Genomic DNA, 9,183 nt, shown 5'->3' on the forward strand with positions numbered 1-9,183 from the left:
AATTTTTTTATGCAGAACAGACCAAGGAAAAAAAGAAAAAAATACATCCAACAAAAAGTGAGCCAGCAAGCACATGGGTATCTGTTTCTCATTCTTCTGATAGTAAAGATAATACAGACACTTTTTGCCAGTGAAACCTTCTCTAATGTTCCAAAGAAAAAAATGCTTGAGAGAGAAAGAAAAAAGTGTAGGAATTTACTAGAAGAATAAGGAGTACCTTACCTTGGACTTGAACCAAAATCTGGTGTTGGAAGATGTAGATTAAAAGGAAGAAGACCAGCAACACTATAATTAGTGAATATGTGGGAGACTAAAAAGCTCCAATCATATTTGTGAAATATGGCTTTGCAAAAAAAAAAAAAAGTGGCTGAAAAAGAATGGACTTTTGTTGACTTTATTAAACTTGTGGGTAGACTGTAAAGCATGTATCCCATGCTTAGGACAATAAAATGGAAGTTAGTAATTGTACATAAAATAATTTTGTTCTTAATATTTGCACAAAATGTTTCATGATGTAAAGTGCATGCTTTATATATACACATACATATATATATATATATATATATATATATATATATATGTATACACACACATGTGTACAGTAAAGCAGTTTTATGTAGTGTGTAGTCAGTTTTTTTTCAAATGTTAGGGAGTCTTTTCAAGGATTACTTTAATATCTTTAATACATATAACAATCAAGTACTTTTTAGTTGCATAAAATATAGGCTTCACAGAATAACGAGAAGAAAGGCTAGACAAATAGCAAGTTGGATGTTTATATGCTGTGATCTTGAGCTGCAAGGGTGGGGGTGGGTGTAAAAGTGCACAGATTATATTATATGTAGAATTAAGGTATTTTCTCTTATTTTTACAACAGTGAATGTCTACATTAATGCCCTTGGCTTAAACTTTAAATAAGCGTTAATTATAAGCAAGTAGGCTTTAAAAATAAGAAAGTGAAGAAACTACTGAAAAGTGCCAAGTTTCTTATATCTGTAAAGATATTAGTTTTCTTTTTCCCATTAACAAATGTTTAGTGGAAGTCAAGACGTCTGCAGTTGAAGGCAGCTGTACACTCTGTTCTAAGTGAAAATGAAAAAGATTCATTGCTGAATACTTCTCTATGGAGACTAGATGTCTGAGAGTGCAAGCAATTAATCTTCAGAGTTCTAGGCATTCTTTACTAAAGAAATGCAAAAATTAAAAGTATAATGGTAAGCAGTACAGTGAAAAAAAAACGATTTTGAAATTATGAGAAGTGAATAAGAGATGTCAGCTTTCCTAGCAGCCTTAATATTTTAATGCATTTAACAGAATTATGTACAATTTAACTTTAACTTATTAACATCAATGTGGTGTGGAATATCACATCTCTAGCGGCCTACACACACAGCTTGCATTCTTGAGCATTTTCTGAAAAATAAACTTAAAAAGCCTAAAATAGATAACTAATTATTTTGTGAACAGCAAAAGCTATTAAAACTGCACAAATAGCAATGCTATCGGTAAGGAGTATTCTTTATAGTGATAACAGTGGTTTTACAGCCTTTTCACAAACACTATAATATACTGTAATGCACGGAAACCCCAAATTATAGCTTTGCCAAACTTTCACAAATAAATTATCATATCTTGGAAATTGTACAACCTTCACATATATATTGTTAAAACATTTTTGTTAACCAGACATAAGCTTTCACATATCAACAATAAATTCCTCTGAGTGCATGTTTACTGAAATAATTACAGACATATGAAAACATAATTGTATAATTAGCAATATAAACACTGAATATCTCTGATATTTGCACTATAGGCTGCTCATCTTTAGAGTTTTATTCAACACCTAACGTTTTCCCTAATGTCATGCAACAGCTTGTAAGTCACTTGTTTTTTAAAGTATTATGTACATACAGAAAATGTTCATTTTGGTAGTGCAGCAGTAGCGTTGTCGCCTCACAAGAGGTTTTCCCATTCGATTCTTGGCTGGAGCGCCTTCTGTGGGGAGTCTGCATGTCCTCCCTGTGGTCGAGTGGCGTTTAAAAGAAATGCGTAAATGGGCGTGCCTTAGTTGAAGGTTGGGCATCGAGCTGGCACCTCGGCACCATAAAAATCTACTGCCAATCATTAGCGGACCGGAGTTCCGCTGTGGCAACCCTAACCGGGAAAAGCCGAAAGAACAACATGTACATACAGAAAATTTTCAAAATTACTAACAGCTAGCAACATTTCCAGTACAGTGGGGTAGAAATGGACACACTGAATGAATTTCCCTGTCGCCCACTGTGGCATAACACAGCTCATCCCTCAATAACGTGAAGGTCTCTCAGTTATGAAAATATGAAAAATAAGTGACAAATAATGATTAATTACATTACTGCAGCATATCCTAGATTAACAATGTGAGTACAATTGTGTTAACTCCTTGCACTTTCTATTACCAATTACAATTAGGTGGTAAGTTGCTTAAAAAGGCCAGACCCAAAAAAGCTCTGGACCCCATAAAGGGCTATGGATGTGAACTGAAAATGTACACAAAAAAAGCATTTTAGGCCAGAATGAGTTACAGATAGCGACAGCACTTTTTCTCATGGCTAAACATTAATGATTTCTGAAAGTGTGCAAGTTGTTTTCACATTTGGGAGGGGAACAGAGGTAAGGAAAACAGAGTGTAATCAGTGTGAGTGGGAACACAGGGTGTAGCATGCACTTCAGCATGAGTAACCTTAATTGTAGGTTAGGTAATGCCTGGAAGTGCAGCTATTGATTTGGGCAGCTGTTACTATCTGAAAGCTTAAACTTCATTTTTGGAGATCTACATAGTTTTGGGTGTTTGTTCTAAACAGGGGGTGGGGTGCTTTAAAGTATTTTGTTTTGGGGTTTAAATTAAAACAAAAAGTCTTAAAAATGTGACTAAGGTTCAATGAGAAGAAACAAGTGTACAAAAGATCAGCCTGTCAAACATTAGTGTGAGAATGTAACACAAAATGTGGAAATACATATTCAAAAAAACTGTCCTGTACAAGAGGTGGGAATAAATAGCTTTTATCATGGTAGCTGAACTATCCACAACATCTTGCAATGTCAACAGCCTTTTAAGTATAGATGAAAATGAAAGATCATTCAATTACATTAAGGGACATGAAAGGCAAATATCAATGCTGCAAGAAAACATTTGGAAGAAATGAGCATGTGAATTTAACAAAGAAAGGATTTCAGGATGAATATTCAGCAAAACATCAGGGGGCAAAGAAAAAGGAGAGTAACTATACTAATTGCTAGAGGGGGTCCAATAGTGACAGAAAGGAGGAAAAAGACTATGGTAAATGTGTGGTAGTTAAGGGGCTACTGGCAAGGTAGGAGGAGTAAGCAGGTGTATATTCATATTCCACCAAAAACTGATTTTATAGAACGTAAGAAAACTTTGGGAGAAAATTAGCTTCCATCACAGAATATTACTTACAGGTGGGAAGAAGAACTTGATTTGTAACAGTGAGGATGTAACAGTGTGACTCTGAAGAAAAATACTTCAAAAAAGGCAAATTTCTGAAGAAAGTTATGAAACTATCTGGAATACAAGAGGTAAATTCAGTAGCAGAATCTCTGACAGAATTTAATTATTCCCCAAGGTACAATAACAGGGCAAAACTAGATAGAAATTCTATTTCACCAGAACATTTGCATTTAACTGAAAGCTTTGACATGTGTTTAATATCTATTTCAGATCATGCACCAATAAAAACAAAGATAAAAATGCAGGGTAATGAAGTAAAAATGAGATGCTTGCAGTTTCCCACCTACCTGTTAAAAACAGGAATTTAAGGAATGAGTAATCAAAATTATTAGAGAGTTATTACAGAAGTTGCACGTTCAGACGTTATAGCTAGTGAGTAGGATAAAATGAAAAGGGAGTTTAAACACAGTACAAATAAAACAAAGAGATACGATTTAGAAGTAATATGAATTTAGAGGGGGCTGACAAAGGTTAAAATGCCACAAAATGAGGGGAATCTCACAGAGCAAGAAGCGCAAATGAGAAGTGCTAAACAGAGAGAGTATCTAGAGAAAAATGGTAGAGTTTAGAAATATTGCTGTTTAGCAACTATTTTATGATAACTCCAGAGCAGAAAAACTTTTAGCACAACAATTTAGGTATTAGAAAGTAGAAAATGTTCTCAAATGTAAGGAGCCTATAGCAGGAAAAACAGCCAAATATGCTATAGAGGTTTTACAGATGTTTCAGAAAGGTTATAAAAATTTGTATAAAGCAAGAAAAATGGAAGTAATGACAGGGCACAAGAAGAAATATTTATAAAAGACTTGATTATGCCAAGGTTAAAAGAAGATGAGGCTCAATAACTAAGAGTTAAGATAGCAGGGAATGAGATCAAAATGGTGCAGTATCATGAATCTTCAGTAAAGTCTCCAGGAAAAGATGGTACTCCTGGGAAGTTTGGAAGATAGGAGGGAGGAAAGTGATTGTTTACCAGTATTTTTAAAAGGGTAAGCATATTGATAGCAAAGACATAAGCAGTGAAAATGTTTCTAGACCCACTAATTTTATATATGGGTCAGGTAATTTTAATCAACCACAGGAGAAGATGGAACAGTTAAAGATTTGACAGAATTTATATGGGAGGGGAACAGGACAAGAGCTAACTGGGATAATTAGATCCTTCAAATAGAACAAGGTGGTTTGGGATTATTTGGTTTGAATGGATATTTTACACCTACGCAGTTAAGACTCGTATACATAACAGAAGCAGAAGGATACAATTCAAAATGGAAAGGGATGATTATGAAGTGGGAGGAGGCTGGAGAGAGTGGGATTTTAGATGCAGACCCTTACGGAGAATAATATCAAGCATACAAAATATTATAATTATGAAACAGTAGAACGTATTCTAAAGATTAGGCCAACACAAGAATGGAGAAAAGAAATTTTGCCAGTAGATATGACTGCAAGTTGGGCTACAGAAAACAGCAAAGAGGGAGCTGGAATTTACTTGAGAAACCTGGTATAGGAACCAAGGTAATGGGAGCAAATAATTAGAGAGGAAAAGGGAATACAGTGGGATGAGGCCAAGAAACATATGAATGAAGGCTAGAGACTGCCTTCCCTATCTGGGATTGATATCAGAATAGAGACAGAGAGAACGGGATATGGGAATATTAAGTGAAATACTTGCACTGGTAGTTTTCTTAGTCAAATCTTGGACAGAAGCTGTTGAATATTACATAACTATAAGAATAAATGAAATGAGGTTGGAAAAGATTGGGAAGAGAGATTGGAAAAGCAATTTACAAGGCAACAATACGAAAATATATGAACACCTCCCAAGTATGCAAAAAAATTCAGGAGGTTTAGGAGCCTTGCTTGGAAATGTTTGCATAGGTATTTTTATACCCCAAGCAGACTTCAAAGAATTTTTCCTCAGGTAGACAGTGAATGTCAAAGGTATAATGGAGAAGAAAGAGTAACTGGGAACATGCGTGTTAGGAGTAATAGTGAGTTAGCAATTTTTAAAAATGCCCTAAATATTGGGTGAGCAAATTGCTATAACTAAGGACATGATTTTTTCTGAGCTAGGACACAGGATCTGAATTGCCTAGTCATAGTAAGGCCTTTATTAAGTTGAATTTTGTTGGCTGCCAAAAAAGCAATTACTAGAAAACAGAAATCAAAGTCTAAACCAACTGTATTTGAAGTACTGAATATTATAAAAGAGAAAACCTAAAAGAAAGATCTTAAGAAAAAAAGGAAGGTGCAAGTTACATAAAAATAATGGAAATTGTGGGAATACATGGAGAATAATCTTCTGGAGGAAGACGGAGTAGGACTGAAGTTTAAAGGAAGGCAGGAATTCAGCAATTCATGTAATTTTGGGCTGACGAGAAGTACAAAGAAAGAATATATAGTGTGATGTATAATGTATGTAAATATAAAAATAGTTTAATGTGGTTTGTTTTCTTTTCTGTTGATGTAGATTTGTCTACATCTTAAGGGATGGTTTAATAAAGGTGCACGAAAAAAACGAACTTCAAGTCAGAAGGTTAGCCAGTTCAAATGCAACAAGTGTTAGCATAACACACAATTAAGATCCCAAAGAGGGGCCACCAGTTTTCTTGCTGGCCTCTTATGCAAAGCCACTTTAAAAAAAACATTTTGATATGAGAATGCAATGACAAAGTAGGATCCATAAGTAGATATGCTGAAATAGTGGATAAATGAACCTTGATGCAAGATAAAGGTTTTATGATAGAAACTCTCACAAATATTGCGAAACCAGAAAACAACTAGGCCCGAATGGGTGCTGGTTATGTTGTTGGCACAAACTAGAAAACCTTTTCCATTTACTAATATACGACTGTCTAGTAGCAGGCTATCTTGCTTCCATTAGTACTTTCTCTGCACATCCTCCGTAAACAAGTGTCTAATGCGAACTAAGTCCCTATCATCCCAGCAGTCAACTGAAGTCAGGATGTATCAAACACCCCTGCTCTTGGCTGAATAGCTCTAGTCTGTGAAGGAAAAGCATACAGGAACATTGCTATCCTAGGAAAAGAAAAGACGTCTGTCTTCCAGGCTTTCTTGCATGGAGTCCTGCAGCAGAATCTTGCCAGCTCATTGTTCAGACAGGAGGCAAACAGGTCTACTTGAGGAAGTCCCCACAGATGGAATCAAATCTTGGAAGACCCCCCCTAATCTAGTTTCCATCCATGATGGTCCGCCCTGCCTTGCTTGTTTGCTCTGACAGAATGTATGACACCCGGAGAGTGAGATTGTGCTAAAATGGCTAGTCTGTAATGGAGGTATAACCTGTTTCCCCCTTGCTTGTTGATGTACCGCAATGACTGTGGCACTGTCTGTAACAACTTGAAGAGGGCCAAGAAGCCAAAGATGATTCAGAGTGTCAAGTGCCTTAATCAGGCAAGCATCTCTTTTATATTTATATGCTTGCATCTGTCCTTGGTGATTCACACACCTTGCACTTTTATCCCTTCTGTAACTTCTCCCCAAGCAAGGACTGAGGCATCTGTGGTGACTAACTCCGTTGGAAAAGACAGCGAGAAGGGGAGACCTGGATTTAAGGATATTTAAATCTCTACCAAGTGATTTCTCTTCTGATAAACCCCAGTGCTGGGATTTGAAAAGACAAAGGATGCTGGTGCTGGAAGCAAGGAGACTTCAGACACCACTGTATATTTCTCATGTGGAGTCTTGCCAGGAGTATCACGAGAATCACAGATGCCATTAGAACCAAAATCCTGAGGTATTCCTTCTCAGTGACCAAAAACAGAATGGAAAACCTTAGAAACAGATCTAGATATAGGTCTATATTTTTCCAGTGGAAGAAAAGTTTGAGCTGAAGTCTCTAGGTGAAATACAAGGAACACAATCCTGTGTGAAGGAATAAAAAAAAAAAAGACTTTTGAATTTTCTCTTAGAATCAAAACTTGTGTAAGAGATCTCCCACCCAAGGGTGAGATTCCTGACACTTTGAAAAAGACTCTTCAAAGCTATACAGGCCATCAAAATACAAAAAAAAAGAGACATCCTATACCTTGCTATAACTGGAGCTAGACACTATACAGTATATATATATATATATATATATATATATATATATATATATATATATGTATATATATATATATATATATATATATATATATATATCCACACACACACACACACGTGTGTGTGTGTAGATATATATATATTATATATACACACACATATGTGTGTGTGTGTGTGTGTATATATTATATACACACACATATGTGTGTGTGTGTATATATTATATACACACACATATGTGTGCGTGTGTGTGTGTGTATATATATATATATATATATATATATACATACATACATACACATACATACATATAAACTCTTGGGGCAGTGGCTAGTCCAAAGGTTAAACTAAGCTGAAAATATGATCCAGACGTACAAAACTTTAACAACCAAAGTTGGATGAATGGAAATGTGATAAGCACCTTTTAAATCTGGTGTTACCAGGAAACTTGAATGAGGAAGAAGAAATAAGCTGTGAAATGACATCTATTTGAACTTCCGTACTATTCACAAATGGGTTTAAGAAAGAAAGTCCCAAAACTGGTCTGCAATAAAACATCCTTGAATAAAAATATTTCCCCACCTGGGAGGGAGGAACTGATTCTACCACACCATGGGACAGCATGTGATAAAGGATAGGTGTAAATAAAAAAAAGTGTGTGCTTTGGTAGATGACGGATTACCCCCTGGAAAGGAGGAATTTCCTGCCACTTCCATATGCAACTTCGATGAATGATCTTCAGGGCCCATCTGTCTGCAACAATCTGTTGCCAAACAGAAAAGTGGGGACTGCTACTTTCTGTAAGAGAAATGGGATTGCTAGGGTGGGGGGACAAGGCCCTTAAACAGTCATTTTGACTTGTTGGATTGTCCTTGGTCTTGGGAGATTCCAGAATTCTTTTTGGAACCCCCTTGCCATTTCTTTATAATGGATGAGGGGTTAGAGAATCCCTTAGAAAATCTGGAAAAGGAGGACTGAAAAATCTTACAGATTACCTGTACCATCTTTTACCCCTTTCATCACACCTTTTGATCATCTCTACAGCAGTGGGACCAAAAACTAAATCTCTATCCAAAAAAGAATTTAAAATCGTACTTTTATCATCTGAGAACATAACCAGGCAAACCTCCTCAAAACTGTACCAGTGGGCATAACCCTGGTAGTAGTATCAACTGAATCATAGAAATATTGTAAACAATGAGTACTGACTTGTACAGTAGAAGTAATTAAATATAATGCAGATTTTTCCAACAAGAAGAAACTGCAGACAAAACTTTCCTCATACTTTCACAATTAGACAGAACCAGTTTAAACATAGCAGCCTAACAATTCAAATTCCTAAAAATCAAAGTTGCAAAAGCTCACATTTCTCCCCAAACTTATCAAAAATCTTCCTATCCTTATCTGAAAGAGCAGTACTAGAATTAACTAAATATTTAACAGCAGTAGGATTAACTAAAGCTATAGCTGCTGGGTCTGGTTTGGGAAGAGTGTATAAAAAATTAAAATACTGTGGAATTTTATACATAGCAAGTAAGCTACCGCTAAAAAGGCAGACAATCAGGAAAACTGAAGGCAGTTCACACACATCCTCCAAAGCT

General features: G+C 35.8%; 1 non-coding gene across 1 annotated transcript; it reads right to left on the bottom strand.

Annotated features, from left to right (window-relative positions):
• Positions 1-7,660: 7,660 nt before the first annotated feature.
• LOC122789517 lies at positions 7,661-7,792 on the bottom strand. The gene has a single exon (XR_006362835.1). It is a non-coding gene; the product is annotated as a small nucleolar RNA SNORA40 (small nucleolar RNA).
• Positions 7,793-9,183: the final 1,391 nt, after the last annotated feature.

The sequence above is a fragment of the Protopterus annectens genome, chromosome 14.part0 (assembly GCF_019279795.1).
Source record: "Protopterus annectens isolate FY-2018-M chromosome 14.part0, PAN1.0, whole genome shotgun sequence".
Classification (NCBI taxonomy): domain Eukaryota; kingdom Metazoa; phylum Chordata; order Ceratodontiformes; family Protopteridae; genus Protopterus; species Protopterus annectens.